This window comes from Onychomys torridus, chromosome 17 (assembly GCF_903995425.1).
Source record: "Onychomys torridus chromosome 17, mOncTor1.1, whole genome shotgun sequence".
NCBI classification, from domain to species: Eukaryota; Metazoa; Chordata; class Mammalia; order Rodentia; family Cricetidae; genus Onychomys; species Onychomys torridus.
The window spans coordinates 59,980,990-60,006,195 of NC_050459.1; the positions used below are offsets into that span (position 1 = coordinate 59,980,990).

At 41.3% G+C, this 25,206-nt stretch overlaps 1 protein-coding gene across 1 annotated transcript in view; it reads right to left on the minus strand.

The window, feature by feature from the left end:
- The window catches only part of Csgalnact1 (chondroitin sulfate N-acetylgalactosaminyltransferase 1), a 148,621-nt gene extending 124,514 nt beyond the window's left edge, over window positions 1–24,107 (minus strand). Inside the window, exon 1 of the mRNA XM_036166651.1 lies at window positions 24,013–24,107. The gene's annotated coding sequence lies outside the window, so the exon portion shown is untranslated. The remainder of the gene's footprint in view (window positions 1–24,012) is intronic.
- Between the last annotated feature and the right edge of the window lie 1,099 nt (window positions 24,108–25,206).

Here is a 25,206-nt window from a genome sequence, read left to right on the forward strand (position 1 = left end):
TGGTCCTTCTTGTTCTGAGGCTTCTGGATCCTTAGACTGAGCATCTCCTGAGCCCTATGTCTCCGCAGTATGTAGACAGCCATTGCTGTACTATCTAGTCTCCAATTGTGTAATTCTACTAAAATAATCTTTTAAATTTTACATGTATGCATTCACACGTATTCTCTTGATTCTGCTCCTCTAAGAACTTAGACTGATACAAATGGCAATTTTTATGTTACCACATTAAAAAGATTTGGTACATATATTTTAAAACAATATTTTTAAATGAAAAGTACATTATGTTAAAACCATTGAATTATATACCTTAAATAGGTGATATTTATGGTATGTGAACTTGCATTTTAATAATTTTTTTAAGAAAGTAAGTGTGAGTCTTCCAATGTGCTACATTCACAATTGAATTCAGTCAACTGGCAATGGAAGTCCCCCACAGAGATCATGTTAATGAGCTCATGTCCACTGCATGGGGAGGACTATTACCACATCAGCCTGATGAAAAGATTGTCCAAGTTCCCATTGTTTATTCCTACCTGACCCATGGTCTGTCCTTGTTCATTGTGTGATTATTTATACAGCCCCTCCAAATTGCTAATCAAATAATGTCTTAAGTTTCCTTGAGTCTCTATCCAAGTTTGGATGAAAACTAAAAAGCACACACAAGTAGCTAGGGATGCTGTTGTCTGCAAAGCTCTTGGATTCTAGAGCAACCTGAGATTTGATATTTTAGCTGACGTCCTGAGTCAGTTATCTAAGAGATATTAGGAGGTTCTTTAGTCTTGCTACTAATCAAGACAACACTCTTCCCAGAGACAGCTGACAGTATTCCATCAGCAGAAGTCTTCTCTCTAGAATCATTCACCAGTAGTTTTCTAGAAACACCAGAAAGTTTGCCAGTGCCTCAGAGTACTCTCTCAAGGTATTTCTACACCCAGGAATATGACAGGCAGAAAATGATATCCCCACTCCTCCCGGCTGGGAAAGGCAGCCAGGAGAGGAAGTGCTCTGCAGAATGTGGCAAATGATGATGTAACAGCAAAGGCTTGAATGTGCTGGGAGTCTGCTTGATATTTGCAGGTCATTTTTGAAGTTTAACATGACATACACTCTAATATGGGACAGGTGTAAAATCTCTAACTCCTAATGGCCTATGCCATCACCCATTCGGGATCAGGAATGCACTGAGCACTTGGTAGAACAATGTGTTCTATGAATTTCTTTTGCATCAAGAACAGTGCCTAAAAACTTACTGGAAAGGGGGAAATGGGATCATCAGTTTCTAGAACAAATCTCTTCCTGGTTTTAAAAAAAATACTGAAAGGTGAAGTAAGAGAAAAGCTAACACAAGGGCAGAAGGGATGGTGCATGATGAGGCCCTGAGAGGCATGGGTGAGTGTGGAGAAGAGTGGGAGGGGAGAGGAGGGCGGGTGTGGTGAGGAGGGAAGAGGAGGGTGGGTGTAGTGAGGAGGGAGGGAAGAGGGAAGCTTCTACCATTTTGCTGTCTCTAAAATATTCCAAGCTCTGTATCAATAAACTCGTATGTATATTATAACTCATTTTTTCACGATAATCCTGTGATGCTGAGAGTCTTCTGGCACATAGTGCTGGAAGCAGGTTATTAGAAGTTCAAGAATTAAATGTTTCAAACAAACATTGTTTTAGGTTTCAGCCAAACACTAATCAACAGTTATAATCTAAAGTAAGAAGATATTGCATGCCTATTTCATCAAATGCTGCAAATCCCCTCAGAAACAAGAAATTAGTTCCCAGCTGTTCTAGCACATTTTCCAAATACTTGATAAATAGTAAAGAAAAGCTGGATATTACATATGGGAATAAAATAACATATTCTCACAAACTCTACCGTCAAACATCCAGCTAAATGTGCATCTAAACTCACAACTTATACTAAACTAAAACGTATGCCATCTATTCCATAACCTCCCAAAACAAATTTCTGTCAGTTTTTTTTTCAAATAAATATGATTTTGAACAATACTTCTGGAAATATATTAAAATTTTATAAGTGAAAAAAGTATTTTTATATTTCAAAACAATATACGCACATAATTATAAAAGCAAAAATCAAATTGAATTTAAACAATCACTAGTTCTCACCCAAACCAACCTTAAGTCCTAAAGTCCAGAGGTAGCAATTTCCGAACTCTTTCAGATGTTTAGTATTGACATTCACAGTTAAAATAATGTTCAACTGCTTTTAATCCTCTTTAATACCTATGAGACTCTTCCGTGGAAGATGGAGGTCCAGATCCCTAAACTCCACACATGTTCACACAGCCCAGCCAAAATCCTCTCAATTTAATCACATCGTAATTTTTGGTTGTAATAACATTTAGTATTTGTACTAGATTATAATGGTTTAATATTGTTCATAATTGAACCCAACAGTACAATAGCTCTTGTATTGTATAATCTTTTGCATTTGTTTCTCATGCTAATAACTGTCTCACATTTTTATTTGGTTGGTCCTTTTTAAATGTATCTATTTTCCCCATACTTAGGCATATCTAGAAGACAGTCTCATGATGGATAAATATACCAGGTGATCTTTCCAGTACATTTCATTTTTGTTTTGTTTTGTTCTGATTTCCTTGGGCCATCCTCCTGACTTCCAGGGCTGACACAGGTGATACCCAGATGTCAACCTGAAACTTTCCTTTACGTCCCATAATTATGGATTTTAGCAGTCGAATTGACTGGATGAACGGATACTCAGATGACTGGCAAAGCACTAATGAGGTTTGTCTGTAATCTTATTTCCAGAGAAGACTGACATTTGAACTAGTGCATGCTGGAATGAAGACTCAGCCTTACACAGTGTGGGTAAACATGTCAGCCTAGACAGAGCAAAGAAGCAGGGCAAATCCATCTTTCCCTTCCTCCTCTGGAGCAGGGACCATCTGCAGCAATGCTTGGACTTCAGAACTCCAGGTTCTTGGGGTTTCCTGACTAGGATAGGAAGTTGCCCCCATCAGCTTCCCAGGCTCTGAAACCTCTGCACAGCCCCCAGCAGAGAGATTTCACTGGTATCCCAAATGCTTTTTGTCTTGTCTCCTTTGGAGAGAGCAGCTTTTCCCGGAGTCTCGCAGGAGAGGGAAGAGAACTTTGGAGACCTTAAGCCACTCTACAGCCATGATTGTTCTGCCCTGCATTTGATCGCATGTGATCAGGCACAGGACTCCAGGTAGGCTCCGATTTCCCTCAGATTTATTTTATTGCTTACTTATTGCAATTTTTTCTTTGATTGAAAAGGCATTTTGCCACATAGCACATTCTGATTATGATTTTCCATCCCTCTGTTCCTGCCCACCTCACCTCCCATGCCAATCCATCCCCTTTCTGACTCTCATTAGAAAACAAACAGACATCGGAGGGATAATAATGAATTATAGTAAGATAAAAACAAAATCAACACGTTGGAATAGGACAAAATAAATAAACAGAAGGAAAACAGTCCAAGAAAAGACAAAACACACACAATAGACACAGAGATCTACTCATTTGCACAATCCACAGAAGCCATATGTGTGTGTGTGTATGTATGTATGTATGTATGTATGACTTGAAGGGTTAAAAACAAAGAAAAGAGAAGAGGAAAGAAAAGAAATAATGAAAAAAAAGATAAATAATTTTTTAAAAGCCCTGACGTGACATTATGAGACAAGGAACACCAAAGATACCATTGAGTTTGTTTCCTGTTGGCCATCTACTGCTGGCCATGCAGCTAATACTTAAGAGTAGTTTGTTCCCCCAGTGAGACTTCCCTTGAAGAAAACTAAATTTTCATTTACGTGTGGTTATCAATTGAAGATAAATTTGGGGTTACGGATAGAGGAATGTGTCCATTTCTTCTTTGAGCTGTAAGAGCCCATCTGGTGCTCCTGTCCCTGCCTCCTACATTCTGGGATCACGGGTAGGTTCATGCTCACCTGGCCTTTACTTGGGTTCTGGGGAGTCAGTGCTTCCTCACTGTTGCATAGCATATTCTTTGCCTTCTGAGCCCTCACCTCAGCCTTCCACCCCACATACAAAGACACTTCTAGTTGGGCTTCTTTCTTGTCCTTAACAGATGGTGGATCTTAATATCAACCATAGTGTTGACTAAAACAGACAGTGTCAGTATCTCTTTAACCATTTCTCAACTAACCACATTCTTTGGTTTTTGTCTCTGTATGGTCTGTTCAATTATAGACCTATTAGGCAGTCCAGACCCAGTAAATATTTGCTCAGGCCCATGTTTGTGAGAACGGGCAACACAGAAGGTCTGCCCCTGGCTGTGGACATAAACTCACTTGCATTGTGAACCTAGATGTGGTGAGCTGTATGATTCTAAGATGAAATGTTTACCGTTTGAGTTTTTATTTATTCGGTGAATATCTAGGTATTGTGTAAAAGTTTTTTTTCAAATATTGTAGCTTCCTTGCATAAAAAGTGTCATGAAAATAGAGTCAGACTGTAGCCAAATAGAGCAACAAGTTGTAATTTCCTTTACCAGTCACTGCCCTCAACAAATGACACACAGAGGCTCCTTCTTGAGAATTCACTGATGAACAGCAGGAGGTCATGGAGCAGGGCCCAGCAGGGGAGGAAGTACACAAGACAGATGGGGAACAGATGGAGAAGACAGAAGACACACCCAACTGGCCTGTTTGACTTATATGCTATTAAGAAAATCTAGGTTTGTGCCCACTCATTAATAGTACAGAAATTTGAACCAGACTTTATATTACCTACACACAGAAACCAATTCCAGATAGAGACAAACAAATTCCCATCTCATTCATTTTAGATTGGGAGGAGATCCCTTAAACATGATGTACAAAGCACTGACCATAGAGATTGATCAATTGGATCATGTTAAAATAAAGGAAAACTTACATGCACTAAACGACGTTCTAAATGAAGTAAAAAGTGGTTATGTCTTAGTTCATTTTCTGTTGCTATAATAAAATACCCGAACCTGTATGACTTTTAAAGGATAAAAATTAACTTTCACCTATGGTACCAGACACTCAAATACAGAGTGCCAGCATCTGCTCAGCTTCGAGAGAAGGTTTTATGTTACTTCAACAAAGACTAAAAGCAGAATGGCAAATGGGCACATGCAAAGGAGGGAAAAGGGGGCCAAATTCCCTGGACAGCATGCATTCACTCATAAGGATTCCACCTCATGACCCCAAACCTCCTATTGTGTCCAAACTTCCAAACTCCAGTTTTCAACATCGAACTGGGAGGGAGGACATACCTAACAGCAAGCCAGAGGGATGAAGGATGTACCCTTTCCCTTAGAAGTGAATCAACACTGTACTGGGTGCCTAGTATAGAGACTAGACAGCTTAGAGAAAGGCCTCTACACTCTACCAGTGAGTAGTCCTGGTGTGAAGATTTCCCACCTCACCCCACTGCTCTAAAGCAAAGCCCACCAGTCAAAGGCTTGACACACAGCTTTCCTAGTGTTTCTTATGACTGAAGAAACACAGCATGACAAGACAGGAACCAGCCCAGGATTTCAAGAGTCAAGAAAACAGAGAAGATACAATGAGCAAAAGAAGCTTCAAATACAATTTTCAGAAAATTAGACTACAGAATTTAAAAAATATAATTAAAATCCCTAGTGAGCTAAGAAAACATTGCAATTATAAGATGCTATGGAAAAATAATTATACCACAAGAAAAAGCTAGTTGAATTCCCCTCTCCACATACAATTCAACAAATAAATAAAAAGCATAAACAAATAAACGGTTTGCAGGTACAGCAGAAGAAATCTTACAGAATACAGTAGAGAAAACATAGTCATTTTTGTAGTTAATTTTGCCAACTTGACATAACATAGGAAGAAAACCTAGGAAGAGTCTCAGTAAGGGATTGTGCAGATCAAGTTGGTCTGTGGGCATGTGTGGGCAAGTGTCTCGATTATGTTAACTAATATGCCCACTTTGGGCAGCAGGCTCTATTAGAAAGAGGAGAAAGGGAGCTGAGAGTAAGCGTTCATGCACGTATTGTCTCTGCTCTTGACTATGGGTGTGATTAGCTGCTTCAAGCTCTCGCCTTGACTTCCCTGCAAGGATAGACTGCAGCCAGAGCTGTCAGCTGAACAAACGTTTCTGCTCTTGCCAGAGTGTTTATCACAGCAATGGGAATGAGACTAGGATAGTCGTCTAAAGTATAACTTTCAGTCTATCCATTGTTCACCAAGTTATAGAAACCACAGAAACCAAAAAATTAAGAAAACACTAGAAGAAAACTCGTATGTGTGAACAGAAGACAGGAACGTCTCAGAAGTTCAGATCCGAAGAGAACAGCTTTGTGTTTTCCAAAGAGAAAGCAGGGATCACCCAAGAGTGAAGCAAAATTAGATGCAGGTCAGATTTATCATCAGCCACAATGGATGTCAAGGACAGTGGAGTGATGTCGTCAAGGCTTTGAGGGAAAATAAGTTGACCAATGTGTCAAAGAAATGTCCCTTTTGGTAAGCAGAATGTCATTGCTCTTCACAGAAGATGATAAAGAAAGTAGGGAGCGAAGCTGAAGGTAGACATGCCAGTATTTTCATCCTATGGATCAAGAGCCAAGGGATGCTGTCTGTGTTTGGGCAATAAAGCAAGACATAAACCATATCTAAACAGCGCAAGTTCACTAAGCAGAGGGACTGATGACTGTTATGCGACAATGTTGATTAAAGGTGGGAGAAGGAGCGGAAGGGGGTGGTGGAAGCCTGTAGTGGCCCAAACTGCTAATCATGAAATGATAGTGTAAGCACCCCACTCAGAGACATGATGATGGTAGTCAAGGAGAACTGGTTGTGGGAGTTAAAGAACAGGGCTGGGGGGAGGGAGAGTGAGGCAAGGAAATCCTCCCCATGGCTTTCATCATAAACTGGTTGCCTCTCTAATCATAGGTGTGAGCTACTGTGATAAATACCCAAAAGAAGATAGAGTACGAAACACATTCAGAATGAAAAGTAGGATTTTGTTATCATTGTGTCGTAGGGAAGATTGTAAGCACATGGATGGATAAGAGGAGCTACCAATCACACTAGTGCTCAGGGCAGGGGAAGCAGCTGAGGGATAAAACAGAGCAGGCAGCATGGAGTCTGCAGTGTCCATGGTATAAAGATTAAAGCTTATAGCACTGATTTGGCTTAGAGATCACAGTTTGACAGTCCATAGGTTCAAGCCAAATCTGTGAATGAGGTTGTCTAGAGATCAGGTGGTAGGATTAAAGAGTGATCCAAGGATGAAACCCTAGAGAAAACTCAATCTTGAAGGGAGGAAGGGGTCTGCAAAAGGGCTGGGATAGGGCTAAGGAGATGGCTCATTCAGTAAGGTACTTTACCTTGTGAGCACAAGGATCTGAGTTCAGTCCCCAGAACTCATGTTTTAAAAAAACAAACAAACTTTTAATTTTTTTTTTTTTAAATGCTGAGCATGGTGTCACATACTTGTGATCCTAGTGCTGTGGATGTGGAGCAGGCTGATGCCTAGGGATCCCTAGCAAGACAGCCAAGACTGCTTGGCAAGTTCCATGCCAATGAGAGACTCTGTCTCAAGCAGGTGAATGGCTCCTGACAAATAACACCCCAGGTTGTTCTGTTGCCCCTACACGGACTTGCACATGTGTGCACATGGACCCCTTACCCCCCCCCAACATAAACACAGCAAGAAAAGAACCAGAACACCTTGTCTTCTGGAAGCCAGGTGGGTAGAGGTTGAAGAAAGAGAGAAACGTAGATGCTCATGAGTTCCTCTCCAAAGGGCAGAACTCAGGAAGGACCCACATTGAGTACTAAGATTATGTATTCAAAGTCCACTCTGTTAAATGCAGCACAATTCCTAGTGAATTCAACCCAGAAGTCAAGGAAGACCTTGACACCGGCTACAGGGAATATCTGTGGCATTCAAATGCATCTATGTGGTGTGCTTCTGTGTAGCTGTTTTAGACTTCACTGAGCATGTGCCAGGCAGCCAAATACCAGGAAAATAGATCTAGCTTTTCAATTTGCTTACAAAATTCACCCTCCAGTCAGCTGTATCACCTTTACCTAAACTAGGGTGTATCTGTTACCATGTCAAGCTGACATAGAAATTACTAGAAATGTAATGTTCTAGAAACACATTTCCACAAATATTTATCCCCTTGGCGACATGGTCACAGGAGGAGTCACAGAAACTATATAAGAGAAGCGCTCAATAACACTTGTCCCTTTTTAAAACATGTCATCTGGAATGGTCTATAATGCATTTCCCCGCTTCCTTTTAACAATTTACATGAAACCACATATTTAATTTCTGAATAAGATGCTATTTCAACATGTGCCTTTTGTTTCAGAAGGGAAAAAATGAATGACAATCAGCACTACTGAAATCCAATGGATTTGCCTTTTGTATCAATATAGAATCAGTATTTGGTGTCAGCGCACCACGGCAACGGGGACGGCTGACAAACAGTGCTGCTTGTCACTTGGCAACTTAATGAGTTGGCACAAGGAGAACTCAGCATTATTGGATCTGTTCTGTATGCAAGCTTCTATCTGCGGCACCCAGCCACTAGCTAATAGATTCTCTCTGCTGCCTTCTTTCTTATTTATTTCTTACAGGATAATTTCCTTGGATCAACACTCAGAGTTACCCCATGGTCATCGTAATACACCATTAAACTTAAACAAGTCTGACTACAAAAAAGACTTAGCCTGGAATCGAGCACTGTTCATCCAGAGCATTTACATAAATACAGTGACCCAGGAGTCTGCCTGCTATCCTGTACTTGAGTCTTCTGTAAATATTGTTTGCCTTCACTGTTAAGAGATGTCAAGAAGTCCATGATAAGATCTGTTCCTCTGGATGCTGACTTAAAAATTAATTTTAAAAGGGCAGAGAGGTAAAGAAACAAGCTGCCTCCATTTTACCTTGCATTCCCTGCATCCCCCCATCCTTGCATCCTTGGTCCCTCTCTGTAAAACTGTAATGGGCATATCACCTCTGTACCTCTTCCATTATGTCTCTTCTCAGACTACTCTAGGCAGAATATTCAGCTTGACTTAATGGTCCAACCTTGCCAAAGTCTTCCTGCCACAATTAAAATAAGCCTAGAAGTTCTACCCTTGATCTACAAGCCCCGGGGTGATCTGGCAACTGATATTTGAGATCTTCTCTTACTAACTTTGCTTTAGCAAATAGACCCCCTGCTGTTCCTGGAAAGGTGCAAATGCTTGGAGAATGCTATGCCATGGCTCTCTTTTTCTCAGTCTTCTCCCAGCTACCCATAAGGCTTCTCTCCTCCTTTCATTCAAGCTTTGCTCAAAAGTCACCTACTCAATGATTTTTTTTTAAATTTACTTACTTTTATTTTATGTGCATGGGTGTTTTGCCAGTAGGTAAGTCTGTGTGTAAGTGTCAGATCTTGGAGTTACAGACAGTTGTTAGCTGCCATGTGGGTGCTGGGATTTGAACCTGGTTCTTTGGTAAAGCAGTCAGTGCCCTTAACTGCTAAGCCATCTTTCCAGCCCCTCGATGTTCTTTTTCAAACTATCCTGCCTAATACAGCCCTCCCTGCCATCTCTGTTTTCTTCCTTGTGTGCACCTCCTTCTCATGACTAGCTGTGGTTTGTTATAACGTGTTCTCCAAAAGCTCACATGCTTGAGGCCTCCTCACCCATGTGCTGGTACTGAAGTGGTACAACCTTCAAGAGCCAAGGCCTTGATGACAGAATTGTCTTCATAAGGAATTAGCACAGAGTCTCAAAATGTGTTAGTTCTCACAAGAATGGGTAATTAAGGGTGTAGTTCTTTCTCAATTAAGCCTCCTTCTCCCCTCCCTTCCTCTCTCCATCCCTTCCTTCCTTCCATTTTCTGTCATTGCCCCATTCCCACACCCTCCCACCAAATTGCTATCCAGGAGGACCTCATCAGAGATGAGTGGGTGGCAGTCCTGTACTTTGAGGGTGCTAGAAACTTTCAGACAAATAAGCTCCTGTTTATGTTAAGCCCCGAAACTTGGGTGTTTTGGGTGTTCTTTTTATAGTAGCAAAAATAATACTCACTTTTCCTTTATTTGCTTATACCAGCTCTCACAGCAGTACCCTGCTGGTCTGCAATTCTTTATCTAGACCATGCTAGCCTTGAACTCATAGAGATCCACCTGCCTCTGCCTCCCAGGAGCAGGAAAGCATGCTCTACTCTTGCTCAGCAGAAACAATGTTCTAAAAACACTTGCCTAGTCTATATGATGTCCTGGGCTCAGTTCTTACAAAACAAATGGTTTTCTATAATTAGAGAGCCAAGGTTGCCTGCAGCTGAGGAAATTGCACCATTTGGGCTTCCACGTGGTTTCTGAACACTCTTGAAAATATGTTAGTAGAGAGAAAGATCCTTATATATCTATCATATATATGTATGTACTTATACCATATATGTATAGATAGACACATATATGGATCCAAAAGCTACTTAACATCAGGCAACATTGTATATTTTACATCATGTGTCTTTGACCTAGATTTTGAATTTTAGTTTAAAATACATGTCTTTCACTTCCAAAAGTGAAAATTTGGTCTAGACAAGACACAGTTCAAGCAATGACTCAATACTTAAACTATTGGTGTCATGAGTTCTTCATGATGAGAAACACTCTTTCCAGGCTGACCTTTAATTTAGAAACTAAAGTGCACTATTGAGAAACTTGTTACTACAGTTATCTTTAAAAGAATAATGTTTCATCCAAACATGAGACCATCAGAGCCAAGTCACCAGCATGAAAGAACATACTGTTTTTTTCCATGAAATAACTGATATTTGTCAAACTGAAAACATTCTGAACATGATTTGAATTTTCCCAAAGGAAGACAACTTCTAAGTATTTAACATTCCTTGAGTCATGTGCGCAGGCAAATAGCTCTATGCCAAGACAACAGGTTTTTAAACAAAATTACTCAAGTATGTGTTTTAAACTTAATTTTTTTCTTTGGGAAACTTCAGAATGAGATGAAAATATTCCAGTGCCCTATTTTAACAAACAACAGAAATGGTATAAAAATGTAAATCACAGGCTAATTTCTCTCATGAATGTAGATACAAAGACCCTATTCAGTGTTTTATCAAACTGAATCTGGTAATACATAAAATATCATTGTGAGAAAGTTGATTTTACAATTACTAACTAGGTAACACACTAAAAGCATGAATTTAACTTCTCTAATTAAGAACTGGAAACAGAAAAGCATATAACCATTTCAACACACACAGAAAATACACTTGATAAAATACAACCTTCATGACTTGAGGCTCTTAGAAAAGTCAGAACAGAAGGCTGCTCCCATCCCCCTTTACTAAATTAAACATGAAAAAAATTACTATGTGCACATCATACTTAATGGTTAAATGCTGAGAACTTCCCTTCATTATCAGAAGCAAGAGGAAGGCCAGCCATCAGCCTTCAGCATCCCTTAGGGGCCCAGGCAGGATATGAAGGCACAAGCAAATGGTATAAAGATTAGAAAGCAAGAAACAAGCCAGCATTGTTCCCAAATGTATGACTTAGTTCATGGAGTACTCAGAATGGCCACAGAAGCTGCCACAGCAGGAGAAAGCAAAAAGGCCAATGAAATTCTTCAACAGCCTCCCACAAAAAGTCAAACTCTAAAAGGGATAGCATTGCAACAGCTTCTAAACATACAGAGTGCCTGGTAACGGTTCTAACAAAAGGCACACAAAGTCTGTGAGAAAAACAAACACACACACAAACAAGTCCAGTTTTGTAAGACGTTTAAATGGATTTAAATAAGGATCCCATCTTGTTAAAATGTCAGTTCTCTCCAAATTAATTTAAACTTTCAACCTAATCCCACACACTTTATGTTAGGGTTGTAGGGCTTGACTAAGTTGATCCTAAAAGTTTATATGAAAATGCAAAGTGTCAAGAATAGTCAAAAACAGAAAAACAACACCCTGGAGAGCAAGTGCAAGAATTCTCCATGCAAATGTTCAAAGTTCATTATGCATAGTTCAGTGCAAATAAAATCTATTTAGAGAGTAATAGGATTATTGTCAGCAGTAAGAAAATCACCCTAAAAATTAGTGAAGTGTATGTCTATGAAGGAGGAAGGTAAGTGGCCAAGAAGGAAATGTGGAGGGCTTTGTTAGGCTGGTCACATCCTAAGTTAATGGAGTGTTGATATTCTTATTTTTTATTAGTTTATAACTCAGGATCTGTGGAGTTTTGAGTATGTATGTTGTAATTGATAATAAAAATAAATAAATAAAATATGTAAATTTAAGAACTGGATTTAGGAAGATATTGAATAAATGTTTTATTATCATAAACTCAGTTAGAATGGAGAGTACTAAAAATGCTGAAATTAATATGGTGACTTTTCTCTATTCATTAGCTCCTCTTGTGACCCCACTGGGCTCTTGGCTTGGGGACCTTCCACTCGGCTCTGTCCCGGAGGCTGTGAATAAGTCCAGTTCTAAGCATGACTTTGATGTGTTGCTGAAGTCACTCTGCATTGTTGCACCAAAGGTCTGGTGATGGGACAGAATTGAGAATCTTGCCTTCCTTTCCAAGACAAATAGGTAAGTAAGAAAAGGCAGGAAGCATGAAAATCGGGACTCTCTAAACCCGTTTGCTTTGTCACCAAATCGACAACAAGGCCAAGAGCAGAAGGAACAAGCTGTGAAACTGTTTCGACTTGCAATGATCCAAGATTGGGGAAGGCCTTGGCAGAGAAGGCAGGCTGCAGGGAGAGGAGAGAGTAGTGTCCCGGGGCCGATAAACAGATGAGAAGCATCAGAGCTGGAACAGGGCTCAGATTGGTTGGCGAAGGGTCATCTCTCCCCACAAGTGCTCTCAGTGCCCACATCCCTTGTCTCTGATCACCTGGAAGATCCATCCTCAGGCCTCTATGCCCTGAGCCCTTTTGGTTGGAACCCCTATGGGGAAGTGTCTGGCAGCAAACCTGGTCACATGGAAGGAGAACAGCTGTGGACTGCTCAGAGCTCTCCACCACCACAAACCTTAGTCTTCCCACAGCTACACCAGAGGCTGGAATCCTGATGGGCTATATCCTACAGATCCAGGGCTTTAACATGTTCATGGTGAGGCCCTTTGTGGTCACTGAAACTGCTATTAAGTTAACTTATATCATCAAAATTCTTTAGACACATAAAAATGATTTTGAAGCTGCTTATACAAAAAAATAGTAATAAAAAAGTTATTTAGTATGCAGAAGCCGCTAGCTACTCCTAACTGGCCTGGATTCGCCAATTGCTATTCCTACCCTGTCAATACCCACTTCCACATTGGTGTCAAAAGAGTCAGAGCCTGGCCCAGGGTATAATTATCATGTCTCTAGATCTGTCTGTTTCTCTTCCAACTGCCACAGTCTTACTTCAGATCCTGCTTCATGACCTTTTCTGTGACTTAGCACAACAGCTTCCCAAGGTCTCTCTGTCCCTCTCATGCCTTTAATCTACCCATCAAAGTTGTGGGTCCTGCCTTCTGCCCACAAGTCTACTCAGAACTCCTAATCTTCAGAAGTCTACAGGAACTCCCAGAAGTTTGCAATGAATGCTAACCCTTCTTGCATAACAGTGCAAGGCCTCAGCCTATACTCAGCTCTCTCCAATCATATCCCCCCCAAACCCTAGACTGCTACTATGGTGCTCTCCTCTCCCTCTGCCAAGTTCATCTTACCAACACTCGCAGCTTCACACAGGAGCAGTTTCTGAGCCTGGAAGTCTGTCTCTACTGCTCCCGGCAATGGTACAGTAGCACCATTAAATAACATAACCATCCCCCTGTTCCCAGAGTTCCCACAAGACTTCGGTTAAACTTCAGGTACAGCACACCCTTTTCACTTAACATACCTACAAATAACCTCTTAGTTTTCTTTTCCAAGACTTCTCTTTCCTCAGTCTGTCCCATCTCAGAAAAGGAAGATATTATCCACACAGCCCTGTTCAGACCAGGAGAGGAATCTTCCGTGATTCTCTTCCTGTTCTCTTGGCTATCTTCCATCTAGAATCCTACTGGCACTGCTTTGAAATGTTAGTCAAGCTGATGACATCTCCTATTGCTGCGGCTGCTTCTGGGATCATGGCTATGGACCTCTCCCAACCCTATACTTTCATTCTGCATCCCATCACCCTCTCCACACCAGAGGCACCAGGACCCTCCCATCAGATCAGGCCACTCCTCTGGTCGAAGGACTCCACAGATATCCTATTAATTTGAATTTCCATATTAAGTACTACATATCTGTGACATATAGAAACACTTTAAATGTTTCAATTATATTGTGAGCATAAGGAAGCATCTGTTTGGAAAAATTATCTGATCTGATAAGACCTATAAAATGAATGCATCTGAGAATTTCTTCAGTCAGTCCACTCAGAATTTAATGGCTAAAGCCAATACATATATGTTCATGTCAATTCATCCTTACATTGGACTGACTTGACATTTCTGCCTTATTTTATGCCTCACATGTAGGCAAAATACACAGCATCATTTATGGTCATATTTATAAGTAAATCTCAGAGACCATTGTGGAAGAAGGGTCAGAAGAATGTAAGAGATGCAGGATGTGGAGGGGTGTTATGAAATGCTGGCCTCTGAATATATAACATGGTTGTTGCTCACATGAACTCAAACCTGCATGTGACCTGTGCAAGAAGAATCAAGTTAAAAATCCATCACAGAGCAGGGAGTGTCTCCCAAAGCCCTAACCCTAGTTGAAGAGCTATTGACAGATGCAGCAGAGGTAGTGGCATGTTTCAGCTGGGGAGTGGACATTAGCAGGTTGCCCATGCTTCAAGGGATGACCCCCACATTCATGATCAAATGAGCAGCATTAACTGGACTCAGCGGGTTATAGAATATAAAGAGGATATGAAGCTGGAAAGGAGGTGTAGTGAGGGATGAGGGAAGGGAGGTCGTAGGGAGGACGTGACCAAGATACACTGTACACTTGCATGAAGTTTTCACACAAAATATATAAATAAATGTTGTTGAAAAAATTCATAATTTTTTCCATTAGCCTGAAACACACAAAACATGTATTCATTAATTCCCTGGAGCTGAGTGAGATACTGTCTCCTAGAATCCACTATTGAAATACTTCTGGGAAGAGATATACAAACAAGCCATTATCCTGCTTTAATACTACAACTTAATTTACTTCATTCACAAACAAGGTTTTGGGGAATAAATCCTGATAGGTAGAGGAGAGTGTTGGGTGCTTTTAGGGAGACAGATCTGCAACGTATCATTATGTACATCACCATTAGCCAGACAAGTGGACAGAGGGCCATACCTTGGAAAGTACAGTGTTAATGACCTCCCAGGGTTCAGGAAAAGTGAAAAGATACTGGAAACATGCAGGACACACTTGACAGGGTAGTAAGGACATGACTTCTTCTGCTTGTGAGTTGTCTGTGGCACCCTATGCCTCACATACAGAAATCTTGAAAGAAGAAGCTATATTTTATTCTCTAGAGGCCTCATGCCACAATAAGGCATGTTGAACCCAGAAAGCATGCAATAATAATGACACTTGTGATTCAAATTTTTATTTGAATAAATGTTAAATAAAATGCCACTGAACTGATGTGAACTTTGTATTTCAGATTTAGAGCTAGCATTTTTTAAAGTGTTTAAAATTGATCCTTAACAATACCAAGTGTTGGCAAGTTTGTCAATCAACTAGAATTCACATATCTGGGTGGTGGAGTCTAATCTGACATCACCAATTTGGAAAACTGTCTATCAGTGTGTCCTAAAAAGTGTCTGTCTACTCTATAACTCAATAACAGACATGACCACCAGAAAACATGTGCATGATGTTCCAAGGCGCTTTATTCAAAATAATAAAGAAAAAACTGAAGGACTAGTGAGATGGCTTAGTGAATAAGACATTTCTTTCCGACTACAATGTAAACCTGATGACCTGAGTTCAATCCCCAGAATCCATTTAAGGTACACAGAGAGAAATGGCTATACAAAAGTAACTTCTGACCTCCACATGTGCAAGCCCCCCATAATATGCACATACTAGTACAAAATTATTAAAACTAGAAAACTGGGGGGGTGAGGATTTAGCTCAGTGGTAGAGTGTTTGCCTAGCAAGCGCAAGGCCCTGGGTTCGGTTCTCAGCTCAAAATAAATAAATAAATAAATAACAAAAAAAAACCAAAAACAAAAACTAGAAAAATGTCCATCAATAAAGTTATAGACAATATGGTAGTATATTCACTCAATGGAATGGCCCTGCAACAGAAAAGATATTTTTACTCCAGTATACACTCCAGAAGGAAGGAGTATATGTTTTGTAGTGCCATTTGTATGAAGTTCTAGAATAGATAAGATGTCCTCAGGATGCTGGTTGGGACTAGAAGTCAGAATAGTGGTTTTCTTTTGGCAAGGGGCTATAAAATATGAGAGAGAGGTGAGTAAGAAATCACTGTGGGTGCCAAAGAAATGACTCCACAGTCAAGAACACCTGCTGCTCTTGCAGAAGACCAAGGATCAGTTCCCAGCACCTATGCCAGTTGGCTCACAACTGCTTTAAACGCTAATTCTTGGGAATCTGATGGCCTCTTCTGACCTCCATGGACAACTGAACTCAAGTGGTGTACAAACATACTAAGAAGTGCACACAAACTCATAAAGCAACAAACAAATCTTAAGTCATTGTGTATGTCCATCGGTGTATGTGTGTGTGTGTGTGTGTGTGTGTGTGTGTGTGTGTGTTAGTGTTAGAAATTATTTTTGTATTTATTTATATGGGCTTTGTAGTGCAGTCCATATTAGTTTCACACTAACAGTCCCCCTTAGCCTTCCAGGTGCTGTGATTTAGACATGTCCCATCATGCTTGGCACTTGTATCTTGATCTATATGGAAAGCAAACATGTGCACCATATGTAAAGTTTCACTGGATTGTAGGTTGAAGATTTTTGTGCTTTGTTTACTGATACTTCATTAAAAAGGTAAAAATTTTAAAAACACTATTTCTCAATGGCTTAATATTTGTTTTAATCACTTTAATAATGGGAAGCCAATGATCATTAAACATACTTTTCTTGTTAGTAATAACTTGAACATTGGATCATTCAATGAAAGAATTCTTCAGCCAGTCAAATCGGGATCTTACTCTACCCTCCACAGGTTGATGAACTTTCTGTATCACCCACCTGTTTGCTCCTTGATAAAATCGAAAAGGAACCTATCCAAAAACACAGACACAGGAGGACAGCCAGAGGTAACAGCATACACACAGAGATAGGTATCTACCAGAGATGCAGTGCATTGTCAGGAGCAAGTATGTATAAGACCCTAGGTTCGATCCTTAGCCCTGCTTTTAAAAACAATAGCACCCCCATGTCTGTAGAGCCTTATCCCTGCTTTTAAAAACAGTAGCACCCCCATGTCTGTACATGAGAGTCCTCAGTCTGTTCCAAGCAGTAGCTATCACTGAGGGTTCTGCATGGTTAATAAGACATATACAGAGATGTATCTAATTCATGGAACTCTACAGTTGATACACATTATACGCCCATCTGCTAAACCCTCTATCTTATCGGGCCAGCCCCTAACTAGAGAGCTATCAAGCCACCAGTAAAACATTACAGAAGCCAGTGGTGGGAGCTATGTGAGCAATATTACATCAAAGTCTAAAAACAATGGAAACAGTCAAAAGTAAGGACCGTTGAATCAACCACTTCCAGTTGCTACCTCTTCCTCTGGAGACTGATATGGTTAATATATCATTTGCATTGAAAGAGAGACTGAATACATTATTAATAGCTAAAGCAGAAATGAAGTTATATAAGTATCTCTAGATGAAATGTCCAGCATTTGAAAAATTCTGGAAAGTCATGTTAAATAGCATTACCTCAGTTGTCACAGCCAAACCTCTTGAAAAGTAGCTACATTAGCCAAGAACCTTTCAGCAAGATTTAAATAAAATCCTCAACCCTTCAGCAAAATGGAGCAAAATCCTCTGCCCTCCATGCTTGCTTCCATGAGAACCAGTATCAGAGGACCACCATCAATCTCTTAGAAGATGCCACATGCCCCCTGAAGGGCTTCCAAAGAAGTATGATTCATTCAAAATGTGGATTAAAACTGCCTGCCCCGTTTTTACCAAGAACTTACTACTGTACTTTGGATGGTCTTCAGTATGACTTTCCACACGAATGGAAACACATCTATCATACATTGTAATTTTGTGTTTTATCTGACTCAAGCAAATTATTCACCATCAAGGGTTTTTCTTGTATTAGAAATAGCAAAATTGGCCCAGTAACCAGAAAAAAAATCAGCAGCAAGGAGTTAAACACCTATTTTCCCTCAAAAATAATAATGTTTTCATAAACTTCTTTTTTTCATTTTCAGAGAACAATTTCCCTACAGCTCAGTATCTCTCCTAGAAGACCTAAAAGTTTACAGACTTTCAACTTCCCAAATCGAATGTATAAAAACCTTAAAATCTACACTATCAGTTTCCTCCTTTTCTTGTCATTCTCTGTGGGTGGTCGATGAAAAAAATAGGATAGTGGGCTAGACAGTGAGACTAACAGAAAAATTACAGTCGTTTTTGGAACTGGTTGGGCCAGGACACCAAAAAAAGCATCAATATTCATGAGTTTCTCAGGGAAACCTGATCTGCAAAATAATTAAGGCTCAAAAAACAATAAATCAGCTGAAGCTACTTGGACTAGCAGAAGAGTCCCTGATATGTATGCTCTACCCATGACGACCAACCTCTCACTCAGCATACACAGTACAGTATTCCTATAGTGCTAACTTTGTTTACCCAACTGTAAATAAAATCACTGAGCATTGTGCCCTTTGGTTAGAAAAGGGGCTTCTGGTTTTAAAACTAAGCAAACCAGCAAAGTGGGATTATTAAATGCTTATAGACTGTGTGGCTTGAATCTGAAATTTTCCCCTGGCCAGGTTTATATCATGAATGCTTGTTCTTCAGTGGATGATGCTAATTTGGGGGGCTGTAAGGTCTTAGGGTTTGGGGCCTCACTTGTGGAAGGTTGGAATGGACTTAAAATTTTTAGCCTCATCCCTGCTTCCTGATGTACTGTAGAGCCTCCACTCCATGTTCCCGACACCGCAGACCAAGTCACTCTGTTGGACGCTTTCCCCTCTATAAAGGACTAAAACCTTTAAAACCACACATTTGGGTGCAGCAATGAAAAAGTTTGTTCTGTGTGGTCATTTTTTTCATCATAATAATCATTCTCAAAGAAGCAAAGGAAGCAGCTGTTCACTCTACCTCAGTAAAGGTGAATTCCCTCTAAAGACATACTGGAGTACTTTTCTCTACAAAATTTCCATGACCCCAAAAGTCACACTGAAAGAATCAGGAGACAGCGTGAGGCATTTTGAGTGAAAAGCACACTTGTTCAGCCAGCTGGAATGTCACAAGATGATAACAAGGTGGAAATGACTGAAAGCCAGTTTTCTACTTGGCACTGACCAGCCATCTGAAGGATGTGTGCCCCTGGCTACAGAGCTCTGAGGCTGCACTTTGATCTGAAGGCAGGAAAGAGATGAAGCCAGCTTGGTTCACCTTCTCCTCACCCAGCAAGTTAGCCTTTGCCAATTTTGTCATTCAATCACTAACCAGCTAAGTCACCAGAAAGCTAAGCAAATAGGCTGCAAGGATCTGATCAAAACATCTTATGTTCCCTTTGCTCTTTGAAGAGTCCCATTGGAGGGTTTGGAAGGTGAACTTTCTTTTGTTCAGTATGAAAACTTCAGCAGGTGCCAGGACCTTCCTGCTCAACTTGAGGTCATTAGGAGTCACTTAAACTTATTCAATACTCCAACCATTTTTATAGTAATATTTAGAATTCCAACTCTTCCTTCCAAATCTAGATGGGTTTCAGACCAACCCTTAAAGTAGGCTGAGCATCAGGATTGCCTTCAACAGTGGCTAATCCCCACAGGCTTCTGAATATAAAGAAAGAGTAAGGAGGAGGAGGAGACAGCTCTTACTGGAGCTGATGTTATCAAAAGCTGGCAACCAATTCTATGGGCCCAGAATGCTTAATGCTATGTGAGCTGCTGGATGGTAGCCTTGAAAGAGTGTCTCCATCCTGGAGACGAAGCTGGGGGGTAGCTCAGTTGTTTAGCTCTTGCCTGGCCTGTACAAGGACCTGGATTGCATCCTTATCACTACAAAACAAAACAATCCTCCCCCAATTCAGGAGGCATCTCTCTTGCCAATCCCCAGGCCTTTGGTGAATGCAGTTCAAGGCCATGCTGTTTTAAAACCACCTCTACAGCCCTTGGAATCTGGCATCTGTTTCTGGCTCCTGGGGTCTGTTGTGGAATATTAGTTTAAGATATGCTACGTTCATTTATGCTTTGGAATGGTTGTTTAATGATGCAAAGATGTGTTGCATTCTTTTATGTTCATTTGTTTAACTCTATGAAGCTGTGTTACTTTGCCTGTCTAAAACACCTGATTGGTCTCATAAAGAGCTGAATGGCCAATAGCTAGGCTGGAGCTGTATAGACAGGGCTGCCAGGCAGAGAGAATAAATAGAAGGAGAAAAAGAGAAGAGGGAAGAGCGAGAAAAGGAAAAGGAGAGGAGAATGCCAGGGGCCAGCTGCCAAGCCACTCACACCCAGAGGCAAAAGGAAGATGGGGTAATTTAAGAAAAGCTGGTTAGAAACAAGCCAAGCTAAGGCCAGGCATTCATAGGTAAGAATAAGCCTCCATGTATTTAGTTAGGAGCTAGGTTGCAACCCCCAAAGAGCAAAGAGTAAAAAAGAAAGAAAAAAACTACAGGGGTCCCTTCCACAGAGGTCAATTTACTAGAGAGAGCAAAGAGAATGTGCCAGTTGCTCTCACAGGCGGCCCATCTCTGGCACACAAACAGAAATCCCTTAGTTTCACTTTCTTCACAAACACTGGCAGGGCAGGCAGACTCTGACAGAAAAGCCTTGTTCATGGTGCCAGAACCCACAGAGCAGCCATGCACATATCTCCACCTGAACTACAAGATTCCAGCCTCTGCTTGGTACCCCACAAGCGAGGGAGCCCAGCAGTTACATCCAAGAGAAGTCTCAGAAAGACTAAGGATAAGAGGCCAGGCTGTGTCCAGAATCTTCTCTTTACAGCCCTGCCTCTTGTCCATAGTCTGATCATTCATAGCTTGTGGCTTATTTTCAAAACCATCTTGTCTGCCAACTCACACATGTATTGAATTTGGATCCCTGGTGAGAAATTCCATTACACCTCAGCCAGAGCAGCCCAAGAGACTCGGCTGGCTGACTGTTAAACCCAGAGGTTCTACTTTTTCCAGTAACTGTTACCCCTGGCTACACTCTGGATATCCTTTCCCCTTGGAAAGTGAAGGGCCTTAATTCCCAGTGCATCCAAAAATATTAATCCATATTGATTATTAAAATAGCCTGGTACAGACACACACACACACACACACACACACACACACACACACACACACACACACACCACTGCTACTTAGGAAGCACTCTTGTCTAAAAGAAATTATACTGAATTTAACCAGGTTGCTGAGTCAATGTGCCAACTCACAGATTATGCCCAGAGAAATGAGTTCTAGGACCCCTTTCAGAGGCTATCCATCAGAAGGGTGAACTGCCATAGGAAAAATGAAACTACATCTCCATCAAAGCAAGCCATGAGAAAGACAGAGGAATGGGGGGCTGGACGCATAATAAAATAAAGTTACAAGATACAAAATGTAAAGTGAGGGCTGTGTTCACATATGAATTTGAAAAGAAATGATAAAAAGATAACTTTGAAGCCTCTGGGGAAATTTGGATATGGATTAGGTATTGCACGGTATGATGAGCCAATACACTTGGGAACAATAATGCTGTAATGGTTGTGAAAATAAAATCTTTTTCAATTAGAAATGTGTACGGCCGTATTTATATGTGAAATGGCATAATGCCTGATAATTGCCTTAAAGTGGTTCTTGAAAAGTTTTTAAATAGCCAGGGATGGTGGCACAGGCCTGTGCCTCCATACTCCGGGAAGACAGCTAGGAATAGGAGGTAGGTAAAGAGCACTATGAGTTCAAGGCTGTCTGGGCTATGGAATAAGACCCACATAGAAATGTTTTTAATGAGAGCTTGAAAGGGACAGATGAAGTAAGACTGCAAGTATTAGTATTCAACGGGGCTGGGTGACAGATTCATGGAAGTTCGTTCATTGTGTTTTATTTGTGTGATAGGAAGAATTTAAGAATCAAAAGTCTTCATAAGGACCATTGACTGTATCCTGAAAATGACAAGGAAATTTCACTTGTAAAACCTTAACTATCTGGTTGCCTAAAACAGACCCAAATAGGCTCAACATCAACAGACATGCTAATGTGGAAGTAGGAAATCTCATGAGACCCCCTCCCCCAACCCTAGACAAAGAACTATAGGAAACTTAGGAATGCTGGGAACAGGAGAAACTGTGTTCTCCAGGGATGAGCCCCCAATTGGTATCCAATACCAACTGATCAGTCTTGAAGTCATAGGTAACGCTAAACAGACTGAGCAGGTTGTGTTTATATATTTAGGCACATATATGTATAGTACATGTAAGTGTATGTCATATTTACATGTAAATATACATATATACATTTTTACAAATATACAAATTTACATGTAAATATAACATACATTTACATGTAATATACATATATAAAGAAAAAGGTCTTTAATTAAAAAAAGAGCAAAGGAGCATGTGGGAAGAGCTGATGAGGAACTGGAAATGGAGAAATGAGGTATTATATTTTAATTAAAAAATAAAGGTTTTCTTTAAGTAACTAAACAAGAAGAAAAAGAACCCCCAGTTCTGTGAGATGACTGAGAGATAAAGAGTGCTTCATACTCTTTCAGAGGACCCACATTTAGTTCCAAGCACCACGTCGCGTGACTCATAACTGCCTATAATTCCAGCCCTAGGGGACCCAATGCCTTTTTGGCTTCATAGTCATCAGCAGACATATGGCATATACCTATATAGACACAGTCACATAAATAAAAATAATTTTTTCTTTTAAAAAGGACCATATGTCAATGTCATACCCAAGACTGTTCACTTCTGTTTTGGAGGGATCTCAGACTAGTGAGCTAAGGGCTCAGATGGGCAGAGGGAGGTAAGAAGAGGGAGGTGGGCAGAAGGAGGTGGGCAGAGGGAGGTGGGCAGAGGGAGGTGGGCAGAGGGAGGTGAGAAGATGGAGGTGGGCAGAGGGAGGTGGGCAGAGGGAGGTGGGCAGAGGGAGGTGAGAAGACAGAGGTGGGCAGAGGGAGGTGGACAGAGGGAGGTGGGCAGAGGGAGGTGAGAAGATGGAGGTGAGAAGACAGAGGTGGGCAGACGGAGGTGGGCAGACGGAGGTGGGCAGACGGAGGTGAGCAGAGGGAAAGGAAGGGTACTTCTCCTTCTTCTCTGATGATGGAGAAGAGCCAAGCCTGGGGAGATCCCAACCTCAGCTGTTAGGAGTCATTTCCTTATGACCCATTCTTTAATCAGACAGGCCACCACTCCACACAGTAAGACTGTCACTGTTTGTCCATTGGTCATCACAGCTGATACGGAGAGGGACCTGACAAGTCTTGCTGGCAGGGATCTCAATTCTGAGCAGCCATTGTAAGTAGTGGAGATCTCTTGCCACATCTGGTTGCATCTTCCAGCACACGTGCAATTGGCAGCCAGAAGCCCCTTCACTTTGACAGAGGAATCTTCCTATCTCACCTCCTAAAGAGTGCAAGCTAGTCTGACCAAACAGGGGCAATGCAGGGGCATGTCCATGAGTGGGATGCCATCCGCGGCTCTCCCAGAGCCCATGCATTTGGTTTTTTTCCTCTATCACTGGCATAACTTCGCTGATCAGCGTTCCTCTCTATGCTCCATCCACACTGGGGCAGGCCAGAACGTACAACCTCTGAGTTGACATCCAACTAGAGAATCCACAACAGACTCACTTACCCATGGGCTATGTCAACATCTACTTGCCCTCCATCTTTACTTAGGTCAGAAGCCAGGGACCTTCCAATCTCTACTAAACTCTGCAGATCCTGGTAGAAAAGAGAGAGGGTAAAGTTCACTCACAAAGACTGCTCTGAGAAGAAAAAGCCCATTATCCCCTCTGTCTTGGGCTTCCTTCTATTTTTAACTAGAAACAGTTTGGCTAAGCTGTGCCTCTTTTTTCACCTAGCAATAGTACTGGAGTTGTCGCCAGCCTTGCTGAAGTGTATACCAGTTCTACTCTCGGGGCTGGGGGTGTGCAATAAAATGACAGTGATGTGACCCTTTACCTTCCCCGAAGACTTGACCAGATGAAGAATGACCTAGAAGACATACCTCTGGGCATGTCTGTGAGGGTGTCTCCAGAGAGGCTTCACTGATGAGTCAAAATCACCCTGAATGTAGACAGGACCCAAGATTGAAAAAAAAAGAAGGAAACTGAGCTATGGAGACAGCTTAGTTAAGAGTTTGCCTCACAACCATCATCTGATTGTTAGTCCAGGGTGCTTATGAGCCCAGCTCAGGAGAGGAGGATGCCTGGGGCTCACGGGGCCAGCCAGTCCAAGTAATCAGCAAGCTCCAGGAGATAGGATGATGCCAAAGATTACCCTTTGGACAGACAGACAGACAGACACACACACACTCACACACACACACACACACACACACACACAGCAAGCTGAGCACCAGCATTCATCTCTGCTTCCTGATTTCAGACACAGGGTGATCAGCTGCCTCACACTCCCACTGAGATGCCCTTCCTGCCATGATAGGCCGGTATGGTACCCTCCAACCATGAGACAAAACAAACCCCTCCCTTCAACTGCTTCTTGTCAGGCATCTGGTCACAGTAATGAGAAGTTAGCAAGGAGTCTGCTAAAGCAGGCAGTTAGCAGCACAGGCCATCCTGTTGCGTGTGTGGGGTCAGGTTTCTGCCTTAGGCAGGGAAAACACTAAATCAGACAGAACACACCCCCACTGGATTTAAAAATGACATGGAATGGGGATGGGGCCAGGATCTGCCACTTCCCAGACATCTGACTGAGAAACAGGAACAGTGTTTGGAGTTAAGCTGGTGTGACTTTAACTATAAAATGAGAAAGGTGGCTGAGATGACTCCCAGCTCCTCTGGAGCACTCACAGCCAAGGACTAAA